The sequence below is a fragment of the Sus scrofa genome, chromosome 3 (assembly GCF_054392235.1).
Source record: "Sus scrofa isolate SSC_HxYL_T2T_F1_AM1 chromosome 3, Sscrofa_HxYL_maternal_Yorkshire_Landrace_v2.0, whole genome shotgun sequence".
Classification (NCBI taxonomy): Eukaryota; Metazoa; Chordata; class Mammalia; order Artiodactyla; family Suidae; genus Sus; species Sus scrofa.
Window position 1 is genome coordinate 99,406,830 of NC_139385.1, and position 26,447 is coordinate 99,433,276.

Genomic DNA, 26,447 nt, shown 5'->3' on the forward strand with positions numbered 1-26,447 from the left:
GCTCACTGCTGTGGTGAGGAATCAATCCCTGGCCCTGGGGCTTCTGCATGCTGTGGCATGGCAAAAAAAATAATAATAATACATAAAATACATTTGGAATAAATAGTCCAATTCCCCTTAATAGGTTACTTTGTTGAAATTAAATTTGTTTTGCATTTGTCTTTATTTTTCCTATGCCAAATAAGAGCATAACACTGTACCTCTTACTATAGCATTCAAGAAGTTATTTATCAGAATCTGGCTATTCCTTCTGTCCTCCTATTACCTAAACTTGGTAACAAGTTACCTCCTGTTACTTGGTTTGCCTTTCCATGTGCATTGAGCCAAAAGACACAAATGAGCCAAAGATCAGAAGAAGGAAGGATTTACTACTTGCAGCAAGTAAGGAGAACACCAGGGATCTTTTCCAAAATAATGTTTCCCAAAACAGCAAAAGTGGGGAAGTTCTAAATTAAGGGCAATGCGTATTCATGAAGGAGCTTGGGCAGTCAGGAGAGTCCAAGCTGTAGTTGACTGCTGTCAGAAAACATCATCACCATCATACCTTAGGTTCCAGTTGATCTTGTGCTTGAGAGCTTCAAGCTAATCTTTACCATGGAAACAAAACTGGGAATCTTTACAACTAATATTTTATCTTTGCTATTGTTAGTTCTCTTGCTTGATAGCAGTCATTTGTTTCTGCATCTTTTTTCACTCTCTTAAGATTATTAATTTCTGACCACTGCTCTAGAGCAAGCATTGTGGCTAGGCTTACATCGCAAAATGGATTAGGCCAAAAATGACTTCTCACATGTCAAGAAAGCCATGCCTGGTTCTCTTTCCTCAGGGACCCGCTAACGCATCTACTTGCATGCATTTCCTCTACTATCACCCTAAACCACAGTCCTTGCCTCCATCTTCTTTGACCAGGCTATTTCAAATGCCTACCAATTGCTAAGCTTCCCCTGGCACTCCCTCCCTTATCATCTTTCTTAACTAGCAGCCAGAATAATCCTATTGAAATACGTCAGGTCATGTCACTGCTTAGCCCTTGAACGACTTTCCAACTTATTCAGAGTAAAAGTCAAAAGTCCTCACAGTGGGTCACAAGACCCAAAATGATCTGGCCCTTCTTCCCTCTCTGACCTTGTGTCTTTATCCCTCTGCTTCAGCTGCACTAACTCCTTGGTGTCCCTTGACTAAGCCAAGAAGCTCCCACCTCAAGACTCATGCTGTCTTTGGAATGCTTTCCCCAAATATGTCTGCATGGCATGGGCCCTCACTTGTTTCACATCGTTGCTTAAAATATCACCTTTAGGAAGCCTTCTTTAAGCCCCCATTTTATTTTATTTTATTTTACATGTCTTCGCCCAAGGCATATGGAAGTTCCCTGGCCATGGACTGAATCTGAGCTGCAGCTGCCACCTGCACTGCAGCTGCAGCAGTTGCTGCAGTACTAAATCCTTTAACCCATTGCTCCAGGCCAGGGATCGAACCCAAGCATCCACATCAACCTGAGCCACTGCAGTCAGTTTCTTAACCCACTGTGCCACAGAGAGAACTCCTAACCCTCTATTTTAAATCCCACCCAACAAGCAATTTCTATTCCTTTCCCCTGCCTTTGTTAATATAACATTTATCATCATCTGATATATTTTTTATTATATTTTTTATTGGATGTATTATTTATTACCTGCACTTCCATATGCTCAAATATAAGTTTCATGAGGAGTTTCTGAGTTTTGTTGATTGAACAGTGCCAGACACAGAGAAAACTCCACAGGAGAAAAAAAAAATTAACTCAGCATTTAGCATGAGAAATGAGAGCTGTTTACTAAACAGAGTAATACCTGGGACACTGGATAAGAATTGTGATTATGCATACAATGGAAGCTTTAAGAAGCTTAGTGGAATCCTGGCAGGTAAGGCACGCTGGGGAATGCAAACTTTGGTTTGTGTGCCTGGCTTCCCTCCACAGCTTCTGGCTTCTTTGGTGAAGATGTTTGGGGCTTGTGTCATGTTCATCTTTATTTAGTTTAGCTAAGGTAAACTGAAGCTGTAGGTATTGCATTTTACTGGATGCATCTCAAAGTATGGGATACTATTCAGTTAGCTTCTCCATTCTCCAGTCTATCATAAACCCTTGGCAAGAAACTTTGTGTGGGTTTTACAGAAGTGAGAATATTTATCTCTCTTTTCCCTCATCTCCTGTCATTCTTGATTTTTATATCCCTTTTCTAAAGATCTAATTCATTGGCGCTTCTAGAGAGCTTTTTGTTAGATTCTAAACTTCAAATGAAGCACAGTTTTAGAAAGAAAAAGGAAAGGAAGTTGAAAAACGAACAAATCTTTAACTCCAATTTCTTTTTTTCAGCTGCTAGACTTCTCTCCAGTTAGTTAATCAGTGCCTGGAATCTGCATCCACAATTAAAGATGGCATAATTTTGCAAATGCAGCTGTTTTAAAGAACATTTTGGACTTAGTAAACTAAGTCCAGGCAGGACCCCCTCCCCTCAAGTCTCAATTTAAATCATCTCTGAAGATTTACCCTTCTTCACAACTTGGATAAAATCTTGAGCAGGTTTCATATATTTTAGGTAATTCTTTCATACAGATTAAATATATATGTATATTTATATTAAGAATATATATAGTTTATATTAAGAATATATATATTTATATTAAGTACACACACACACATTTTTTCTTTTGGCCTCAGCTGAGCCGCCGCAGTGACAACTCAGGATCTTTAATGCACCACAAGGCAACTCCCTTTTTAGGCAGTTCTTAGTAAAAAGTCTAGTCTACATTAGAGGTCCACATCTGAGATAACATTACTCTTAAAAGGGGCAGGGACTTTTTTTTATTATAAGACAGTTTCCTCCTTTATTCAAGTCTCACTTCCCATTCCATGTCAGTGTGAATGTACTTTACTCCTGAGACTGCATCTCTCTCCTGTCCTCCCCTCCCTTCCTCTGCTCTGCCACTTTTAGCGGATATAGTTAGAGTCTTGCACTTAGACTTTTCAAAGTGCAGCTACAATTCCCATGTACACCCAAATCCCAGGAGACACAAGTTCTCCAGATGATTCTCTTGAAAACTTATTTGAGGGGTAGGAACTCCCCACTCCAGTCTCCTGTACATTGGTTGGGTGTAGGGAATGGACAGAAATGCTGGGAACAGACCTCACCAACCTACTGCTACAACCTCAGAGAATTCTTCACCAACTCATGTACTCTGGAAATGGATCATACCACATAATGAATATAATTAATACTACCATGCATTATATATGAAAATTCAATTTTCACACCATAAAAAATAGAGGTATCAAGAGGGACTGCCTTCCTGTCTTCATTCAGTTCCCTCTCCCCCACCCTCTACTTCTGGTAACCATAAATCTGGTGTCTTTTTCTATGAGTTTGTTTCCAAAATATAATTGACCTACAGCATATGTTAGTTCAGCATTATATGTGACAGAATGACTCAAACTCATCACAACAGTAAGTCTAGTTATGATGGTACCATACAAAGATATTACATAGTGACTGACTGTACTCCCCATGCTGTACATTTCGTACCCATGATTCACGTATTTTGCAATTGGAAGTTTGTACCTGATAATCTCCCTCATCTATTTCTTTCCCCATCCCCACCTCTGGCAAACATTTGTTTTGTTCTCTGTCTCTGTATCTATACTCTTATTTATGCTTCATTATGTTTGTTTTGTTTTTTAGAGTCCACATATAAATGAAATCATATGGTATTTGTCTTTGTCTCACTTATTTCACTTAGCATAACAGCCTCCAGTTTCATCCATGTTGTCAAAATTTGCAAGATTTCTTTTTTGTGGCTGAGTAATATTCCATTGTGTGTGTGTGTGTGTGTGTGTGTGTGTATGGAATATAATATACACACACAGATCTTTATTAATTCACCTATTGATGGGCATTTAGGTTGCTTCTGTATTTTTGGCAATTGTAGTAATGCTGCAATGAACATAGGGGTGCATATATCTTTTCTAATTAGTGTTTTTGTTTTCTTCAGATAAATACCCAGGAGTAGTGTTGCTGGATCAATAATAGTTCAATTTTTAATTTTTTGAGGAATTTTCATACTGGTTGCTTTCTCTATATCCTTGCCAACATTTGTTTTTTGTGGTCTTTTTGATGATAATCATTCTGACAGGTGCGAGGTGATATCTCACTGGTTTTGATTTGCATTTCTCTGCTGATTAACAATGTTGAGAATCTTTTCATGTGCCGTAGGCCATGTGTTCTTTGGAAAAATGTCTCTTCAGGCCTTTTGCCCACTTTCATATCAGGTTGTTTGCTTTTTTTGATGTTGAATTGCATCAAACATATATATATATGTATGTATATGTTGGATATTAATCCCTTATTGGTCATATCCTTTGTAAATACTTTCTCCCATTCAGTAGGTTCTTTTTGTTTTGATGGTTTCCTTTGCTGTGCGAAAGCTTTTAAGTTTAATTAGGTACTATTTGCTTACTTTTACTTTTGCTTCCTTTGCCTTAGGAAATAGATCTGAAAAAGTATTGCCATGATTTATGTCAAAGAGTGTTCTGCCTATGTTTTCTTCTAGGAATTTTTTGGTCTCAGGTCTTACATTTAAATCTTTAACCTACATTGAATTTAAATTTAAATCATCTCTGAAGATTTACCCATTTAAATTTAAATGGTCATTTTAACAGTACGAATTCTTCTAATTCATTAACATGGTATATCTTTCTGTTTGTGTCATCTTCATTTTTTCTATCAATGTCTTATAGTTTTCTGAGTACAGATCTTCCTTTATTCCTTTTTAAAATTTTTATTTAATTAATTAATTTATTTATTTTGCTTTTTAGGGCTGTACCTGCGGAACATGGAGGTTCCCAGACTAGGGGTCCAATTGGAGCTACAGCTGTCAGTTTATGCCATAGCCACAGCAATGCCAGATCTGAGCTGCATCTGTGAACTACACCACAGCTCACAGCAACACCAGATCCTTAACCCACTGAGCAAGGCCAGGGATCGAACCTGCAACCTCATGGTTCCTAGTCAGATTGATTTCCGCTGTACCATGATGGGAACTCATAGATTTACTCCTATTTTATTCTTTTTCATTTGATAGTAAATAAAAATATTGCTTTAAACAGTTTTTTATTTTTTATTTTTTTTACAGCCAAACCTGCAGCATAAAGAAGTTCCCAGGCTAGGGGTTGAATTGGAGCTGTAGCTGCCAGCCTACACCACAGAACTAAGATGCATCTACAACCTACACCACAGCTCACGGCAATGCTGGATCCTTAACCCAGTGAATGAGGCCAGGGATCAAACCTGCATCCTCATGGATACTAGTCAGATTCATTAGCGCCGACCCACAACAGGAACTCTACACAGGTTTTAAAATACTTTTCTAGTGACTATAAAACTGTAGGTGCACAAAAATTTTTTAGAGCAAAACTGTATATCCTAGAGAGTGCTGTCACTTTAGAAGGCAGTAATTTCATTTATTCTGTCATTATCAAAAACTAGGATCAACAAACTAGGATCTGTGGGCCAAACATGTTCCATCAAATATTTTTGTAAGTAAAAATTTATTGCAATACAGTTAGGCTATTTTATCTCATTTTATTTCATTTATTTTTGGCTGCACCTGTGGCATACACAAGTACCTGGGACAGGGATCAAACTCACACCACAGCAGTGACCCAAGCCACAGCAATGATAATACTAGTTCCTTAACTTCTAGGCCACCAGGGAACTCCACTTCTTCATTTTAGTGGTGTCTCTAAAAGCTTTCACATTGTAACAGCAAAGGTGATTAACTGTGACAGAACCCATGTGACCCACAAGCCCAAAATGTTTACTATCTGAACGTTTACAGAAAAAGTTTACCAAACTAAACTTAAAATAATTTTGGAGCCCTTATTTTGTTTTTCATTTTAGATACATGGAAAGTTGTTTTGAACAGCATTTATAACAATTTTTGAGTTGTTAAAGTAGACTTGATATTTCAAAAATACTGAGTCATTTGAGTTGAAGAATGGTAAATAACTTGAGTGACCACATGTTCTGATGCCATTTTGTCCAAAATAAAATGTAGATATATTTTAAATAACCACACTGATTTTCTTTCTTTTTTTTTTTTTTCTTTCTTAGGGCCACACCTGCCACATATAGAAGTTCCCTGGCTAGGGGTCGAATCAGAGCTATAGTTGCTGGCCTACACTATGGCCACAGCAACACAGGATCCAGTCTCACCTGTAACCTACACCACAGCTCATGGCAATGCTGGATCCTTAGCCCACTGAGTGAGGCCAGGGATTGAACCTGCATCCTCATGGATACTAGTCAGGCTCGTTACCAATGAGCCACAACATGAACTTCTACCACACTGTTTTTTATTAGGAGGTTCATAAGTAGGTGCTTCATAAATCTGAAGCACCAAAGTGGGATTCTCAGAAATGTTTAGGTAATAAAAGCTATGTTGAAATAAACATAGAGGATCCCAAGGGGATTATTCTTTTAAATTGAAAATTAGCTGGCTTATCTTATTGCTTATTTTGCCTTCTTTCAAAATCAATCCTGGAGTTTCCGTCGTGGTGCAGTGGAAATGAATCTGACTAGGAACCATGAGGTTGTGGGTTTGATCCCTGGCCTTTCTCAGTGGGTTAAGGATCCAGCATGGTCGTGAGGTGTGGTGTAGGTCGCAGGCGTGACTCAGATCTGGCATTGCTGTGGCTGTGGTGTAGGCCAGAGGCTACAGCTCCGATTGGATGCCTAGCCTGGGAATCTCCACATGCTGCAGGTGCGGCCCTAAAAAGACAAAAAAAAAAAAAAAAAAAAAAAATCAATCCTGAATAAAAAGATCTATATGATTCCAAAACAACTGGACAAATAAGTTGAGCATTATCTAGAGTCATGGAGTACAAAAGAAGTTGTTTGACAGAACTTTTTATCTTACAACTGGGTTGTACTGGTGTTAAACATGTAATCCTAAATTTAGTTGAAACATCTGAGCAACTTTAAATAAATAGTTCACAGTTTAATAAACAGTTCACAGTTTACAGACTGTTCTGTGAAGACAGTCACATTTTAAGTGCTCATGCTATATAAATACTTTAGCTAGCCTTTGGCCAGTGAGCAAAGTAAAACATTAAAACTTAACCCCCAGAGAATTTCCTATCATCTTGCCAGTGCTATTACTGAGCTTGCTTTTCCCCACAACTTTCTATTCTGAAAAATTTCAAACCCACAGAAAAGTCGCAAGAATAACAAGACTCATGTACTCTCTCTTTTTTTTTTGAAACAGCCACACTTGTGGCATATGGAAATTTCCCAGGCTAGAGGTCGAATCAGAGCTGCAGCTGCCAGCCCATGCCACAGCCACATCAATGCCAGACCCAAGCGGCGTCTGCAACCTACACCACAGGTCACGGCAATGCCAGATCTTCCACCCACTGAGCAGGGCCAGGGATTGAACCCATATCCTCATTGATACTAGTTGGGTTCTTAACCTGCTGAGTCACAATGGGAACTCTGGCACTTGTTACTTTTAAGCTACAAGCCAAGTTGTGGATGCCCTTCAAAGAGTAAAACAAGTTCTAACTTTCTCAGTTGTTAGTGGTATTCAAGGGAATGGACAAAATTAAAGGGACTAAACTTTATGAACCTGGTTTGTCCTCAGACTCAGGAGAACAAAATACTATAAGAAGTGTTGGCAACTTGGTGGTTATATATGGGCACACAGGAACTTCTGTGCCCTGTGGGAACATACCCGAGAAATTTATGAAATTCAAAACAGAGGAAACATAGTGCCTCACAGAGCATCTGGCAACAGTATTAATGCTCACTAGAGTCTAGAGTCCTCAGAGTACAGGCTTTAGAAACAAAAGCAGCAGTTTTGGAATTTGCTGTTGCTGATTATTCAGCTGAAACAAATGCAAAAAGTTAAAAACCTATGCTACTCTCAGCACACTAGGAATAGAGATGAACTTCTCAACTTGATAAAGAACATCTAGAAAAAACCTGCAGATAACATCATACCGAAAAGTAAGAAACTAGAATCTTTCTCACTAAGATCAGAAGCAAGTCAAGAATGTGCCTAGCTTACTACTCCTTTTCAACATTATACTAGAAGCCCCAGTTAATGCAGTAAGACAATAAAAGGAAATCAAAGGTATTGAGATTGAGAAGGAAGAAATAAAACTGTCTTTGTTCACAGATGACATGAGTGTCTATGTAGATTCCAAAAGAATCAACAAAATAAGTCATGGAACTAAAAAGCAATTATAGCAAGGTTGTAAGATATAAGGTCAATATACAAAGGCAATGTTTTCCTATTTCCCAGCAAAGAAAAAAGGAAATTTGAAATTAAATACATAATATTACTTACTAATAGCATTCAAAGAATTGAAATACTTATATGTAACAAAATATGTAAAAGAGCTGTGTAAGTAAAACTATAGAATTCTGATGAAATAAAGCAAAGAAATAAATGAGAGATATACCATGTTCATAAGTAGGCAGACTCAATATTGTCAAGACGTTAGTTCTTCCCAAATCGATTTATATGTTCAACACAATCCCAATCAAAATCCAAGCATGTTATTTTGTGGATATTGACAAAATGTTTCTGAAGTTTATAAAGAGGCAAAGCTGCAGAATAGTCAATTCAATATTGAAGGAGAAGAACAAAGTCAGAGAACTGACACTACCTGAGTTCAAGACTTACCATAAAGCTAGAATAATCAAGACAGTGTAGTTATATGTCAACTATATCTCAATAGAACCAGAAGGAAAAAAGAAGATAGTGTGGTATTGGCAAAAGAATTTAAAAAATAGATCAGTGGAACAGAATAGAAAAACCAGAAACAGATCCACATAAATACAGTCAACTGATCTTTGACAAAGAGAAAAAGATAATACAATAGTCTTTCCAACAAATTGAGCTGGAACAACTTAATCCATATCCAAAAAAGTGAATCTAGACACATATTTACATATTTTACAAAAAATAAAATGGATTATAAACCTAAATACAAAATGCAAAATTATAAAACTCCTAGAAGATAACCTAAAGGAAAGCCAATATGACCTTGGGAAAGCCAATATGACTTTTTATACTTAACATTAAAGACATGATCTATGAAAGAAATAATTGATAAACTATATTTAATTAAAATTAAAATTTTATGCTCTATGAAAGATACTGTCAAGAGAATGAGAATACAGGCCACTGGGAGAAAATACTTGCAAAAGACACACAAAAAAATGACTATTATCCAAAATATACAAAGAACTCAAAATTACAAACTGATTGAAAATTGATAAAAGACCTCATTAAAGAAAACATGCAGATAGCAATAAAGCTTATGAAAAGCTGCTCAACAAAATATATCACTAGGGAACTGTAAGTTAAAACAATGATATGCCACTATACACCTATTAGAGTGGCCAAAATCCAGATCAATGACAACACAAGGATGTGGAGCAATAGAAAATCTCATTCATTGCTTCTGGAAATGTAAAATGATTTGGAAGACAATTTGGTAGTTTCTTACAAAACTAACCATACTCTTACCATACCATCCATCAGTCACATTAGGTATTGGTATTTACCCAAAGGAGTTGAAAACTTCATGTTCACACAAAAACCTGCACACAGATGCTTAGAGCAGCTTCATTAATAATTATCAAAACTTGGAAGCCAGCAAGATATTCTTCAGTAGGTGAATGGGTAAACAAACTGTAGTATAACCAGTCAATGGAATATTACTCACTTCAAAGAAGAAATGAGTTATCAAGCTATGAAAAGACATAGACATATCTTAAATGCGTTAACACTAAGTAAAAGAAACTCATATCGTATGACTCCAACTATGACATTGTAGACGAGGCAAAACTATGAGACAGTAAAAAGAGCAATGCTTGCTGGGAATTAAGGGAAGAGAGGAATAAACCGGTAGAGTACAGAGGATTTTTAGAGCAATGAAAAATTGCTGTACAATACTACAATGGTTCTTACATATGATTATACATTTGTCCAAACCTGTAGAATGTACAACATGAAAAGTGAACCCTAAGGTAAACTATGGACTTGGGTGATAATGATGTGTGAATGTAGGTTCATCCATTGTAACAAATGCACTCTTTTGATGCAGAATGTTGACAGTAGGGTAGGTTGTGCAATGTGTGGGGCTAGGCGGTGTATGGGGACACTCTGGACTTTCCACTCAGTTTTTCTGTGAACTAAAATTACTCCAAAAATAAAGTCTATTAAAAACATCTGGAAGTAGCCCTGAGGGTTAAAGATCTGGTGTTGCCACAACTGTGGCACATGTTGCAACTGAGGTGTGGGTTCTATCCCCAGTCTAGGAAATTACACATGCCACAGGTGCTGCCAAAAAACAAAAACAGGAAGACAAAACATCTATGTTAGGAAGGAGGTTTCTTTGACTAACAGAGGGTATTTTTAAAAATTCTTAGGCCTCATCCCAAATCTACTGAATCATTTCTGCAGGAATAGGACATAGGAATCAGCCTTTTTAATACCTGCACCTAGTTTTTAAATAATTATAAGCACCCAGGTGATTATTCTGATCAAACAAATTTGGGAAACATTGGTTTAAGCTATTCTGTCACTAAAAGCAGTCACTGATGGCCAAAGACAACTTTTTGGCTCACAAAGTATTACATAAGCAGTATTAGCAGTAAACAGAGTTCGTTCTAAATGTACTGATGAAGGGGATAGAACTTGGAGTTCAAAGGCAAAATTATCCATCCATGTTCCCTTTGAAGTTAGAAGGCCACATAATATGCTTTGGCCAATGATATGTGAATGGAAAAGATGTGAATGAAAGAGATGCACACTACTTTTGGGCAGAAATTTTAAGAGCCAGGGAACAACTTGTCATATTCCCTTGTTCTTGCTGTGGTGATTACAGAAAAATCTGTGGAGATTGTGTCATCCAAGTTACTTAAGTGAATACAGTGTGAAAAGAACTCCCTGCCAATTCAACATGGATATGTTGTATGAGTGAAAAATAAACTGTTGTTTCAAGCCACTAAGATTTTGAGTTTCTCTGTCATTGCAGCATAACCCAGACTATCATGACTATAATCTACAAAACTCTAAAAATTTCTAAGCTTCACAGGAAGACAACAATATCTATCTTAAATGTTAACCCTTGAAAGAAAAGTTGATAGGGACAGGAAATTATCTCCTAGAAATAGAAAATTAAAAGTATGAACTTTAATATCTCCAAATTAACTTTATGTTCAGAGGACAAGGATTTCAGAAACTTAGATCAATCATCTTTGTAAATCTAAAATTCAGAATTTCTCTCCCTCCCATCCCTGATTCTAGACATAGTATTTGACTCCTTGACTCCTCTGACCTAGCATTTGACAACATTGATTAATGGGCTTTGCGAACATAAATTTGCGTGGAATAACTACACTAGAGACTGTGGAAGAACTTTTTCTAAATTTGATGGGTATTAGGCCAGTGCTGTATAATCTTGAGTCTTACTGACATTTTTGACCCTCTAGAAACTTGGTGGAAGACGATGTTAAAATAATACAATTTCCACACAAACTACAACTGCTAACAAAAAATTCCAACCCTATTTAAGCCTTATATACTCTTATTAAGACTGAGTAAAATATGAAGTGAAAAGAATGAATTCTGGACATCAATTTCTTTGAAGTTAAAAAATCTCAAAGGCAAGAGAATTTGACTTCAGGCATTAATTTCTTCAGGCTTTAATTTATAATGGGGTTTAATCTTTAGATTTTAATTTTTCCTGGGAATTTGATAATGAGAGAGAATTTATGGTCACATTTGGAGGCTTACTGTGTTGACTGCATCTTATTACTGAAGTATATTAACAGCGCCATTATCTCATTGCAAGCCCTCTTATACCTAAGATTGGACAATATGAAAAAATAATTTGTATGGAAATAGATGAGGGGATGAATTTTCAGATTTGGAGTTTCTAAAATTAGTAGTATTTGAGGTACTTATAAAATGTGCCCTATTTTAAGTCCTGTCCTAGCAGCTTCTCTCCCATGTAGGGCTTGATACTGGAAGGAAGACTAAGTTGATTTTAAGAGTGACAAAGGCAGGCCCATTCTATAGGGCCTACACCATTCTAGCACCATCTGGTTTTCCCACAGTTCCCTGTGTTCACCTGAGAAATGGAGCCCACAAAGCTTCTTACCAACTTTGTTTTTTCCCTTTTGGCCACTCTGAGGCATATGGAGAGCCTGAGCCAGAGGCTGGATCTGAATCCAAGCTGCAGTTGTGATCTACACCACAGCTGCAGCAACAATGGATCTTTTATCCCTCTGTGCCAGGCCAGGGATGGAATCTACGTCCTGGCACTGCAGACATGCCTTGGATCCTGTTTTGTCACAGTGGGAACTCCAAGATTCTCACCAATTTTGATTGGTACCTTCAGATGAATTCACTGAGCTTTATACACCAAATGGGACTCCTTCCTGTAAGGGCATCTTTTGGTAATTTGATGTTTTGTTTTGGTTCTCTCTGCTTCTTCCCACACCTTGTTGCTATTAGGATGTGTCCCCACCAGTGTATATGTGGGAACTTATAGCTTGCTACATAAACTTGTGGGGTTTAGGTTTTGCTACCCAACTTGTTCTACCTATTTTTGTAGGAAGATATGGGGATAATAAAAAAACAATGCTATTTTCAACTTCCCAGAATTCCCTTTGCTTTTCTCTTGATCCCTTTGTGTACCAAATATAATTATACCCTCACCAAATTCTTTCATATTTCTTCTACACTCCCTGCCTCTCCACCCCAATTAAGTGTGACCATGAGACTAGTTCTGGCTAGTGAAACATGAGTACAAGTGTCACTTCACTGTGGTGGCAGTGAGATCCCTCTGTATCACTCCCTTGACTACCATTCTCTTCCAGTCACTAGCATATAGACCAAAGATTGAAGCAAACTAGATCAATGGGTCTCAGTGTAGAGGACAGTAATCTACAGTAAAACCTACATTAGCAAGAAATAAACTTATTTGTTTTAAGTCATCACTTTTTTTTTTTTTTTTTTTGTCTTTTGTCTTTTTAGGGCTGTATCCACGGCATAAAGAGGTTCCCAGGCTAGGGGTCTAATCAGAGCTACAGATGCTGGCTTACGCCACAGCCACAGCAATGCCAGATCTGAGGTTCGTCTGCAACCTACACCACAGCTCATGGCAATGTCAGATCCTTAACCCACTGAGCAGAGCCAGGGATTGAACCCACAACCTCATGGTCCCTAGTCGGATTTGTTTCCACTGCACCACGATGGGAACTCCTTAAGTCACTATTCTCTTGGGGTAGTGTCAGACTACCAAAACACTTCCCTACCTACTTCCTCTAATATTTATTCCCTTCTCAGCTCTTCCTCTATAGATATGCTCAAGTATCTCCTATCTCCTCTACCCCAGAAAACCACCTCCTGATCCTTCTGTTCTTCAAATTAAAGATTTCTTTTCTCATTCATTGATACAGTTCTGGAAGGAAAAAAAAATCTATATTTGCTACCTCCACTTCCTCACCACCCACTCAATCCTTAATTCCTAGGAATCTGGCTTATTTCTTCATTCTTTAGAAAACAGACTTTTTTCTTTTTATGGCCACACACGTGGTATATGTAAGTTCCCGGGCAAGGGCTAGGGACTCAATCAAAGCCACAGCTGCAACCTATGCTGCAGCTGTGGCAATACTATATTCTTTAACCCACTGCTCCAGGCTGGAGATCAAACCCACTCCTCCACAGTGACCGGAGCTGATGCAGTCAGATTCTTCTTCTTTTTTTGGCTTTTTTAGGACCAAGCCTGTAGCATATGGAAGTTCCCAGGCTAGGGGTAGTGGCTGAATCAGAGCCGCAGCTGCTTGCCTACACCACAGCCACAGAACACCTGATCTGAGCCACATCTATGACCTACACAACAGCTCCCAGCAACAGTGGATCCTTAACCCTATAAGCAAGGCCAGGGATAGAACCCGCATCCTCCTGGATACTGGCAGAGTTAATTACCACTGAGCCATGATGGGAACTCCTGCAGTCAGATTCTTAACCAATTGTGCCACAGCGGGAACTACTTTAAGATACCAATGATCTCCTACTTGCCAAATCACACTCAGTACCACCTGACCTCTCTTGTACCATAGTCCCAAACCCTGGTCAAATGATTTAAAATTTTTTTATGATCACAGACACCTCTAAAAATCAAATCAGATAAAAGATACGGATCCTATTCTCAGAAAACATATATATATACATGTATACAAATTTTTATAAATTTTAAGAGTTTTTTTATCAGCAAGCTCCTCCAAAGCCCATCCATAATAGCATAAAGATCTCTGTACAATGGGTAAAGAATTCTGCCCTGGTCTGTACCTGAGAAAAAGGGTCATCCATTCCCACAAAACAATCACATGGAGTGTTTGTTCTTTCACTTGCCACTGTATTTTCCTATATCACTCTGCAATTCTCTCTTCTACTGTCTGCATTTCTGTAGTGGCTTCTTACTATCTACATTCCCTTATTCATCTCTCTTCATCAATAACGGAGTACTTGCAGAGTAAAAAAACAATACTATGCTCCTCTTATCCAAAAGGAAACAACAGTATAAATAGAGAAGAGATACATTAAAACATGAGTAATAAAATAAGGAATATGAATAAGTGGGAGACATATTGAACTGTTTCCAAGGAAGGGTCAGACAACGCTTTCTGTAGGAGAGGGAATGTAAACTGCACCTTGAAAGACAGTCTGAGTTTTGATAGGGAGATAGAAAGGAGAATGGGGTGTCAAATGGAATAGAAGGTATTAGGGGAGCATCAAGAAATATGTACACATACATGAAATGCAGGAGAGATAGCAAGTAGGCCCCATGTGGATTGACCAGAGAGGTACAAAGTTAGATAAAAAAAGAATGGTAGGTCAGGGCCAATCTTGTGTTAGCCTTGAGTACCAGGTTAAAGAGTCTGGACTTAATTTTGTTAATAGGGATACGACAAATATTTTTGAGCCAAAGACTGATAGAATAAAAATGATCTCTAAGGAAGATTAATTTGTTAAGAGTGCTTAATCAAGAGATAAGGGATTGGCCAAAGAAGAATATCTGGACCATCATTGAAAAACCTACAAACAATAAATGTTGGAGGTGTGGAGAAAAGGGAGCCCACCTATATACTGTTAGTGGAAATGTAAATTAGTATAACCACTAAGGAGAACAGTATGGACGTTCCTTTAAAAACTGAAGATAGAACTACCATATATGTTCTAGAAATCCTACCCCAGGGCATATATCTGGAGAAAACTATAATCTGAAAAGATACATACACCCAGATGTTCATTGCAATACTATTTACAACAGCCAAGACATGGAGGCACTTAATGTCCATTGACAGAGGAATGGATAAAGATGTGGTACATACATAAATGGAAAGTTACTCAGCCATGAAAAAGAATGAAATAATGCCATTTGAAACAATTTAGATGGACCTAGAAATTACCACACTAAGTGAAGTCAGACAAAGAAAAATATCATATGATATCATTTATATATGGAATCTAATAAAAATGATACAAATTAACTTACTTTCAGGACAGAAATAGAATCGCAGATTTTTGAAAACAAACTTATGGTTACTAAAGGGGAAATGTAGGTGGGAGGGATAAATTAGGAGGTCAGGATTAACACATATACACCACTATATATGAAATAGATAACCAACAAGGGCCTACCATATAGCACAAGGAACTCTACTTGACATTCTGTAACAACCTATATGGGGAAAAGAATCTGAAAAAGAATGGATATTAACTGAATCACTTTGTTGTAAACCTAAAACTAACACAACATTGTTGCTCCAATAAACTAATGGGGATAATAAAAAACTATGCCATTTTAACTTCCCAGAATTCCCTTTGCTTTTTTCTTGATCCCTTCATGTAGCAAAGATAATTATATGCTCATCAAATCCCTTTTCATATTTATTCTACATTCCCTGCCCCTCCACCCCAATTAAGGCTAACCATTCAGCTAGCTGACTAGTTCATGGTCAGTTATATTCCAATAAAATTTTTTTTAAAAAAGGAAGAGAGCTGGAGACTGTGCAGCAATCCATGATCTGAACTTTTGAACTGCAGAACTGAACTGTTTGAGGAGAGCAACATTAGCAAAAGGGGCACAGCTGATGTAGCAGGCATAAAGATGCATTATGTAGCTCTCCTTTCAGCTGGAAGAATGTAGTTAGCTACTAGCTTCCAGCTGTAGCACCTTTGGGACCTACTATAGAAACACTCAAGCTGAGGTCACCATCTTCCCAGTGTAGCACCCACCAATTACTGAGCATGGCAGCATTACTAGACCTAGCCATTTCTACCAATGCAGAACTTCTCTGTCAGTGATCTTTGCTCTGGAGCGTCCCACTGGCCTGGCTAAGACACTGAGACTTTGCTTGATCTGCATCAAAGTCTGAAGCTCTCCCTGTTCAATACTGTTTCCTCCCCACTTTTCTTTCGCAAGTGTCAGATCAGCATCCAGGTCTGAAGGCTTTCCTCACACAATGTTCCTTCTTCCCCTTTATCTCTCAAGGTGTTACACCATACTCCCCAGTTAATATAAAAATACTTTTGAAATATATGCAAAGTTACACACGATAAAACTCATATAAATAAAAACTGATAGCACTAAATTAACTGTGTATAGGAGAGACAGATTCTGAGTTTACTTCATGAGCTAGAATAGAGAAATGTTATGATGATTTAAGTATTGAGAAAAACACCAAGGTCACTGTAGAATTATGTGAGTTTTTTACATACTGAAAAAAATTTTTTTTCTGATTTAACTTGAGATTAAATAAGAGACTAAAGCAGCTATTTGGATATTTCCCTATTTAGAGGAGCCAATTTATTTTAAAGAGAAAATTTTCACCTCGCTACTGAACACAACAATGGGATAAATGGGGAGTTCCTGTCGTGGCATAGTGGAAACAAATCCATTATCCATGAGGATGCAGGTTAGATCCCTGGCCTACGCTCAGTGGGTTAAGGATCTGGGGTTGCTGTGAGCTGTGATATAGATCGCAGATGCAGCTTGTACTCCACATTGCTGTGGCTGTGGTGCAGGCCAGAGACTATAACTCTGATTCGACCCCTGGCCTGGGAACCTCCATATGCTGCAGGTACGGCCCTAAAAAGACAACAACAACAACAATGGGAGAGGGCAAATCACTTCTATGAGAAAAGTGCTGCAGCTGGGGATCAGCAAACATGAGAATCAGTAATATGCACTGTGTCCTTCAGGTAGCAAAGATTCTTAAAGCTTCTTCTCAGTATACGTTATGCTTATGTTCACAAGACTTTCTGTGAAAATGGAAAGATGCTCTTGCCATGGCAGTGGTGAAAAAATATATATGTAAATAATTCACCAATTTGATATTCCACATAATTCACCAATTTGATATTCAGAATGTAACAGAAACTTTACATGACAGACCATCTAACACTATCAGCCAAACATAATGAACCACTCTTCCTGTTTTGTTTGATGAGGAAGTCATAGCATTATGTTAAAGATGTACTTTGTGTGTGCATTAGCCTGGAGGAGATTGGTTGGTCATCAAGTTTCAGTTATTTGGCAGTAATTTAGGAATGAAACTGTCACACTAAAGTTGTTTTAGGCTAATAAATAAGAACTATTTGGCTGAAGGTCTGATCATTTCATTCCTATTTTTAACTGCTACCTAATATAATAGTTTCCTTTTGAAGTAGATCTTGGTAGAGATTGAAAAATTTCAATGATATAAATTCAAATTATTGCTTATCATTAATAAAACATTTAGAATATAATTCTAGAGTCCTCCTAAGCCCTAGCAGGGCCCCTTTCCTGCCAGCTTCCCAAATCATATATTCTCTTTCCCAGATTTTTTCCTCCTTTCTCTACAAATCACCAATTTTGTACTTTACCCTCACACTCTTCACATCTTTTCCATAACCATCCACTCTCAAATGAGGACACTGCCTCATACTTCAGAAACATAGAAAGTATAAGAAATTTCTCATCTTCTGGAGTTCTCTTGTGGCACAGAGGGTTAAGGAACCGGCCTTGTCACTGTGGTGGCTCAGGTCATTGCTCTGGCACGGGTTTCTTCCCTGGTCTGGAAAGTTTCACATGCTGCCCAAAAAAAAGAAGAAGAAGAAGAAGAAAGAAAGAAAGAAATTTCTCATCGTCTGATTCCCAAATCTACAATTTTGCCTGCGCCTGTATTTTCTCCTCCTTCCCTCCTATTTCATGGAGGATCTCTTCCCATTATTTCAGTCCTGCTCTAGATCTAATCCCTCTCTCTCCGCATCATCATCTTTCTCTTTCTAATGAATTATTCTTATCCCAAACAAACATGAACTACTATCTCCCATATGTAAAAAAACCTTTTCTTGACTTAAAATCCTCTTTAAGCTACCTTTATTTCTTTTCCTTCCCCACACAGAAAATTTTTTGAAATATCCAGTTTCCACATGCTGTTTCCACTCTTTCACCAACAAGTCATTCTTGATTCCTCCCCAAATCTACTTCCCTGTCCTACCATGCCTCCAAAATTGTGTATTTAAGGTCAACAATGACTACATTGTCGACTCTATTGGCCATCATGGTCCCATGGTCCTCATCGAACTGGATTTTTCAGCAGCAGAAATATTCTCTGAATGGAAACATTCCCCTCCCTTAGCTTCTGTGATGCCACTCACGTGCAGAAAAAAAGTTCACATAGCAGGCCTGCAACTGCAAGATTTTGAAGGGACTTGTAAGGTTGTTCTTGGCTAGCAATTAGAAACTATTTTCAGGAGTGTTCCCATTGTTCTCTAGGTCATAAAAATGGCTCACTGTGCCCACACTGTATAAACAATGTGGTTTATGCTGAAAATTTGCTTTCCTTCTGGGAATTTGGAATTTTGGAGGCAGAGGGTATCTAGATGACCAGACCCCAGTAAAAACCTTGGGGATTGACTATCTAATAGGCTTTTCTGGGTAGAAATATTGCACGTGTTTCCCTTTTCTCAGTCTACTGGTTTCTCTACTTCTGTCCCATCTACAACCACTAGTTTTTAATCTCTTTTCTACCTATGTTATTTTCTAGGTGATCTTGTTTGGTCCCTTATCATTAAGCATGATATAATGTATATGCTTACAACTTCCAAATTTACAGCTCCAGCCTAGTTCCTACTACTAACTCTAGAAACGGATACCCCAAAGCCTGCTTGAATCTTCGCTTAGTATCTTATAGGCAAACTTGGAACCAGTACGGCCAGTGTGGAATTCAAGATTGCTTTTTCTCTAACCTGGTACTACCTTCTGTTTTTCCCATTTTAATGAATGACTCTACCATACATGCTATTCCCAAAAGCAGAAATTTTGGAGTCATATGTGACTCTTCCATTTCCCTCACACCACATTCTTTCATCAAATTTTGTTAGTTCTACCTCCAAAATATTTCTCAAATCTGATTATCACTTCTCATGATCTCGCCCTGAAACAAGCTATCATCATCTCTCACTGGAAGGCTGAAATAGCCTCCAATTAGTCTCCTTATTTACATTCTTACTTCTGTATAATCTATTCTTCATTCAAAGAGGTCCTTTGAAAGCTTAAATCAAAAGATGTAATTTTCCTGATTAAATGCTTGACTATTGATTTCCATTGCACTTAGAGTAAATCTAAATTCTTGGACCATTTATTAGGTTAGAAGAAAGAGTAGGTGCTCTTCTTGATCAAGAAACTGAGAGAAGGTCAGAGAAGTAGAATAAGCGGTGGGGAGGATTAAGATATAAGATAAAATACTGAGAGAGGAAGGGATCTTTTCTGGCAGGGCCTTGTTTTTGAGTATTTATTATACAAATCTGTATTGGCATATAGAAGCAAAAATCATATAAAATGTCTACTGAATTTAATCGCTGAGAAAACAAATTCCTCCACAAATATTCTTCCACACAAAGCACTAGTACTTACTTTTCCCACCCTGTCTCATTCATTGGCTCTTAAGCTGACATCCTTATTGGTTTGAACTTTGATATTGTGGTAAACATCCAAAACTACCAACCAAACAAATCCAAACCAAGCGAGTCAAAAAGAATTTAACTGAAGATTTTATAACAGGTACAAGATTTTGTGAAGTTTATAAAAGTGCTATTAGAGAACTCTTCAAATCACATACAATGTTATTGGCAACTGAGACTCAGCAATCATACCACTTAACAATAAAAGCAGAGAAAATAGAAAAGGAATGTTCCCAAAAAGAATAAATTAAATATCAAGCAGTTAAGGGAAGTCATGAGTAAAACTGGTGAGGCTCAATAATTTTTGCAAAAGTGACCCTCTGCTTATGAAGAAAATGAAAGAAAAGAAAGAGCCACAGGCTGGGAGAAAATATGTGTAAATCATATGTATGGTACAGGTTTTATCAGCAGAATATATAAAGAATTTTCAAAATTCAATAATGAAAGAACAAAGCCCCAAAAAGGGGATACAGTTTTTAAATAGATGCTTCACCAAGAAAGATATATGGATGCTAAATTATCACTCAAAAAGAGGCTCATCATTATTAGTCATTAGAAAAATGCAAATTGGAAGCACAATGAGATACTACTGCACTCCTACTGGAAAGGCTAAAGTTAAAAGACTGATCACACCAAGTAGGCCACTCCAAGGGTGTGGAGCTACTAGAACTCTCATAGACTGTTGGAAAAAATGTAAAATGGAATATCCACTTTGAAAACTTGCAGTTTCTTACGATGTTATACATATACCTACCATACACTCCAGCCATTCAACTCTTAGGTATTTATCCCAAAGGAGAGGACATATAAGTCTATACAAAGACTGAAACATTCACATTCACTGCAGCTTTATTTGTAATAGCCAGAAACTGGAAATAACTGAAATGTCCATCAACAGATGAATGGATAAGCACATTGTGGTATACTCAAACAAAGAAACACTCATCAGCCATTTGAGAGAAAAATATAAAATCACACCGAACTTGATGAAGACTGTGTGGTCACCTGACCATGAGCATCATCTGGAAATTGTTAGAATGCAAATTCTCAGGCCCCACTCTACACCTACTGAATCAGAAACTCTGCGAGTGGGAGCTCTCTAAACCACTGCCTTAGGCATATTTGCTAAAAATATCAGTGAGGGTTCTTTTTTTTTTTAGGGCTGCACCTGAGGCATATGGAAGTTCCCAGGCTAGAAGTGGAATTGGAGCTACAGCTGCTGGCCTACAGCACAGCCACAGCAATACCAGATCTGAGTCAGGTCTGCCACCTACACTGCAGCTTGCAGCAACACTGGATCCCTGACCCACTGGATGAGGCCAGGGATTGAACCTGCATCCTCATAGATACTAGTTGAATTAATTTCCTCTGTGCCACAACAGGAACTCCCTCAGTGAGGGTTCTTGATACTACAGTTTCCTTTACTGTCAGTAACTGTCTTTAGCTAACTTAAATTGAAGAGAAATGTATTGGAAAGTATCAGGTAATTCACAGACCTGATGAAGAAACACTCTCAGATCAAGGGAGTCAGGGTAGTGAAACAGTCTGGTTAAGATGCTGCTGCTACCAACAATGTATGCCATATCTTCCATTTTACACAGTGGTCACTGGAGACAGCTATAGTTCCTGCTAACACAGCTATGAATGCCAGACTGCCTATACCATATCTACTGCAGACTCAATATCATCCATTATCCCTTCATCTTGGCATTACTTGCTCAAACCTTGACCAAACCTGGATCACAAGGATGCCAGCGGAGTAACTACAGGGTGACTCCTTAGGCTTCTGAAGTTAAAGGTAGGAGCTTACTTCTCACCAAGACCCAGAAAATGAACGATTTCCCAAATCTAGCAAGTGGGTTCAGATGCTAAGTAATCAAAGACAACTACAGATGCCTACTACTGTAAGTGTTCTGAATAAAGTAAATTAGGTCTATTTTTCTCAGGACCACATTGTAGCAGAATTAATCTAATGTATTCTTGCATTATTAATTACAGACTTAAGAATTATCCATAACATTTTCTCTTTGTTCTTAAGAAATTTGTTTATTTATTTATTATTGGTTCACAGTGGATCATAAGAGTGGATGGTGCCAGTATGTTTCTTTCCACTCCATGTTTGAGTAAAGACTACAAAATGAAATGACTAGGTTCAGAACATTGCTGCTTTGACTAACCTTCAAGCAGTGTTATTTTAAACTGAATTAGTTGGACATTCATAGGCAAAAATATGAACTGTGACCTAAATGTCATATCCCTTACAAAAATTAAATCAAATAGATTACATACTTAAATGCAAAACATGAAACTATAAAACTTTTAGAAGAAAAATTTGAATCTAGGACTAGACAGAGTTCTTTGACCCACAAAAGGAAAAATTGATAAATTTGACTCATCAAAATTAAAAACTTTTACTCTGAAAATGATCCTGTTAAGAGGATAAAAAAACAAGCTCCAAACAAGGAGAAAATATTTGCAAGCCACATAGCTGACAAAGGAATAGAACTGATATACAGAACAGTAAAAGACCAAGCAATTCAAGTTGAAAACAGACAAAATCCATGAGCAAAGATTTAACCAAAGAAGTCATGCAGGTAGCCATTAATAACATATTAAAAACATGACTAACACAATTAGCCATTAAGGAAATGCAAATTCAATCCACAATAAAATATTCCTATATACTAATGAGAATATTTAGAATAAACAGCAGTGACAACACCACCAAACAATGACAAGGATGCAGAGAAACTGGATTACTCATACATTGCTGGTGAGAATGTAAAATGATACAACCACTCTGGTAGTTTTTTATTTACAAAGCTAAACACACAACCCAGCATGATCAAGCAGTTGCACTCCTGGGCATTTACCCAAGAGAAATTAAAACTTATGTTCACACAAGAACCTGCAGGTGAATGTTCATAGCAGCTTTATTTAGAATAAGCAAAACCAACCCAAAGGTCCTTCAACGGGTGACTAGCTAAACAAATTATGGTACATCTATACCATGGAATGCTACTCGGCAATAAAAGGGAACAAACTTTTGGTACACACAACGACTTGGATGAATCTCTGGAATTATGCTGAGAGAAAAGAGTCAAACCCAAAAGTTACGTCCTATACTATTCCTTTGATTCTATCTATATAACAGTCTTGAAATGATAAAATTGTAGGAACAGAGAACAGATAAGTAATTTCTGTCAGGGGTTAGGGACATGGGAGGGTTCAGGAAAGTGAATGTGACTATAAAGGGCACTAGGAGGGATCCTCATAGTGATAAAATCCTTCGCTCCTCTTTTTCTTTTTTTGCTCTACCTGCAGCATATGGAAGTTCTCAGGCAACGGATCGAATCTGAGCCACAGCTGCAACCTGTGCCACAGCTGTGGCAATGCGAGACCCTTAACCCACTGCACCACAGTGGGAACTGCAAGATCCTTCTTATCGTGCTTAACTGAATCAATGTAAATATCCTGATTGTGATACTGGATTACAAATAATATTAACTTTGGGAAACTGGGTATAGGGTACAAGGGATCTCTCTGCATTATTTCTACAAATACATGTGAATCTACACTTATCTCAAAATAAAGAGATTAACTCACAAAACAAAGCAACAACTGAAAAATTACTCAGGTTCTGAGTCCAGAAAGGCAGCCCACTCTCTGTGGGTGGGGATGAGCTAACACTACTATCAACATACATAAATACATGATGAATTTGTAACCTGGTCTTAGCTTACTGTCTTGTCTTTTCTCTTGCCATTATCCACACTTTCTGTGCTCCTACCTCATAGTATTTATTGCTCCCTGGCCTAACTGGGCCCACTGAAAATGCCAGGCTTTCTACCTACTGATGTCTCTGCCTGGGGTATCCTGTTGATTTCAAGACTACAAGACCCTAATGTCCCTCTTCAGCTCCCTCAAGTGTTTGATTATTGCCCACAGCACTGTATTTGTATATGTGAAACAGCTTTCAAGATAAAATCCAAAATTCTCTATTCTTTTTTTTCTTTTTAGGGCTGCTACTGTGGCATATGCAAGTTTCCCGGCTAGGGGTCAAATTGTAGCTGCATCTGCCAGCCTCAACCACAGCCACAGCAAAGCCAGATCTGAGCTGCATCCGTGACCTATGCTGCAACTTGCAGCAATGATGGGCCCTTAACCCACTGAGTGAGACCAGGGATCGAACATGCATCCTCATGGATAGTAGTCTGGCTCTTAACCCACTGAGCCAAATTGGGAACTCCCCAAATCCAAAATTCTTAACCCAGCTTACAAGGTATGACACGATCTAACTCTACTTGCCTTTTTAGCCTGTCAGTCTCACCTTCTCTCCTCGAACACATTGGTCTTTTCTAAGGTTCTCAAACAAGCTAAGTTCTTCCCCCACCTCAAGCCTCCACTTGTACAGTTTTCCTATCCAGAACTTTCCCATTATCCTTCTCTTCAATTCCTCATTCATCAAATGCTACTTTCTCAAATAAACCTTTCCAGGCCTCCCAAACTAGGTTAGGTCCCCTTGTTTTACACAGAGTATCAGAGTATCTTTTAAAGTACTTCACAAAATTATAATCATTTATCTACAGAATGAGTTGTTTAATGTTTGACTGCCCCACTAGACAGCAAGTGCAATATCAGGGACCACACAAATGGATCTTCTAGGAAAATAAATATTTTATGTTAAATTTTAAATTGTTTGTATTTCTAGCATATAAATCCCTTTGTTTCCTTAAACCTGCTTCCACTTTACTGACACACACACAAACACAGCCTTGTGTGAATGGTTTGCTGTATGGAAATTAAGGAAAAAAGCCAGGTTCCAAGGTTGTGATAAAGCAGTACTGGAATAGGGACAATAGAAGTCATGTGGTAAATAGAACTAGTTTAGCTGAAGCAAAAGTTTAGAGCTAGAAGTGACCATAAAAACATAAGGCTCTATCCTCTAAAATTGACAGAACTACTACTGGATGAGGCATAGAATTTTTCACAGTCTATGGGAGGTTTAAATTAAGTTTTTTTTTTTTTTTTTGCTTGTTTGTTTTTTTGTCTTTTTGCTATTTCTTGGGCCGCTCCCGCGGCATATGGAGGTTCCCAAGCTAGAGGTCGAATCGGAGCTGTAGTCGCCAGCCTACGCCAGAGCCACAGCAATGCGCGATCCCAGCCGCGTCTGCAACCTACACCACAGCTCACGGCAACGCCGGATCCTTAACCCACTGAGCAAGGGCAGGGACCAAACCTGCAACCTCATGGTTCCCAGTCGGATTGGTTAACCACTGCGCCACGACAGGAACTCCTTAAATTAAGTTTTGTGTTTTGTTTTTGCCTGCTCCCATAGCATATCAAAGTTCCTGCGTCAAGGATAGAATCCAAGCCATAGCTGTTACCTACACCACTGCTGTAGCAGCACTGATCCTTAACCCACTGCACTGGGCCAGGGATCTAACCCACACCTCAACAGCTACCCCAGCTGCTGCAGAGACAATGCTGGGTCTTTAATCCATTGTGTCACAGAGGGAACTCCTAAATTAGTTTTATCAAGAGATCTTAAGAGGCAGAAAGATAATAGATGATTTTTGGTTACAATTTTACAATTTTATCTGTTTACTTGTCTGTCAACCCACTAGACAGTGAACCCCTTGAGGACAAGTACTGTGTCATCATGTTATGATCTCAAACATGGCATTCAGGAGGCACTCAATAAATGTTTACTGAATTAATGAATTTATAATTCACTCTGGAGAATTAGGGATTTGATATATTACCTCTCTTATGAGTCTGTCAATTTCTTTTCTTTCTTTTTTTTTTTTTTTTAATCTTTTCTAGGGCCGCACCCGCAGCATATGGAAGTTCCCAGGCTGGGGGTCTAATCGGTGCTGTAGCCGCCAGCCTTCACCAGAGCCACAGCAATGTGGGATCTAAGCCAAGTCTGCAACCTACACACTGCTCACAGCAATGCCAGATCCTTAACCCACTGAGCGAGGCCAGGGATCAAACCACAACCTCATGGTTCCTAGTTGGATTCGTTAACCACTGGGCCACGACAGGAACTCCAAGTCCATCAATTTCAAAATAGATTCTTTTTTTTTGGGGGGGAGGTCTTTTTAGGGCTGCATGTGTATCGTATGGAGGTTCCCAGGCTAGAGGTCAAATTGGAGCTGAAGCCATTTGCCTACACTATAGCCACAGCAACATGGGATCCAAACCACATCTGCAACCTATACTACAGTTCACAGCAATGCTGGATCCTTAACCCACTCAGCAAGGCCAGGGATCGAATTAGTGTCCTCATGGATGGTAGTCAGATTCGTTTCCGCTGAGCCACAACAGGAACTCCAAAAGAGATTCTTAGTACAAAGTAAAAGACTCCAAAGGGTAGC

At 38.3% G+C, this 26,447-nt stretch overlaps 1 protein-coding gene across 1 annotated transcript in view; it reads right to left on the reverse strand.

Moving 5' to 3' along the window:
- The window catches only part of LOC146404800 (uncharacterized), a 112,702-nt gene that overhangs the window by 77,747 nt on the left and 8,508 nt on the right, over positions 1 to 26,447 (reverse strand). The gene's annotated exons all lie outside the window — the stretch shown is intronic.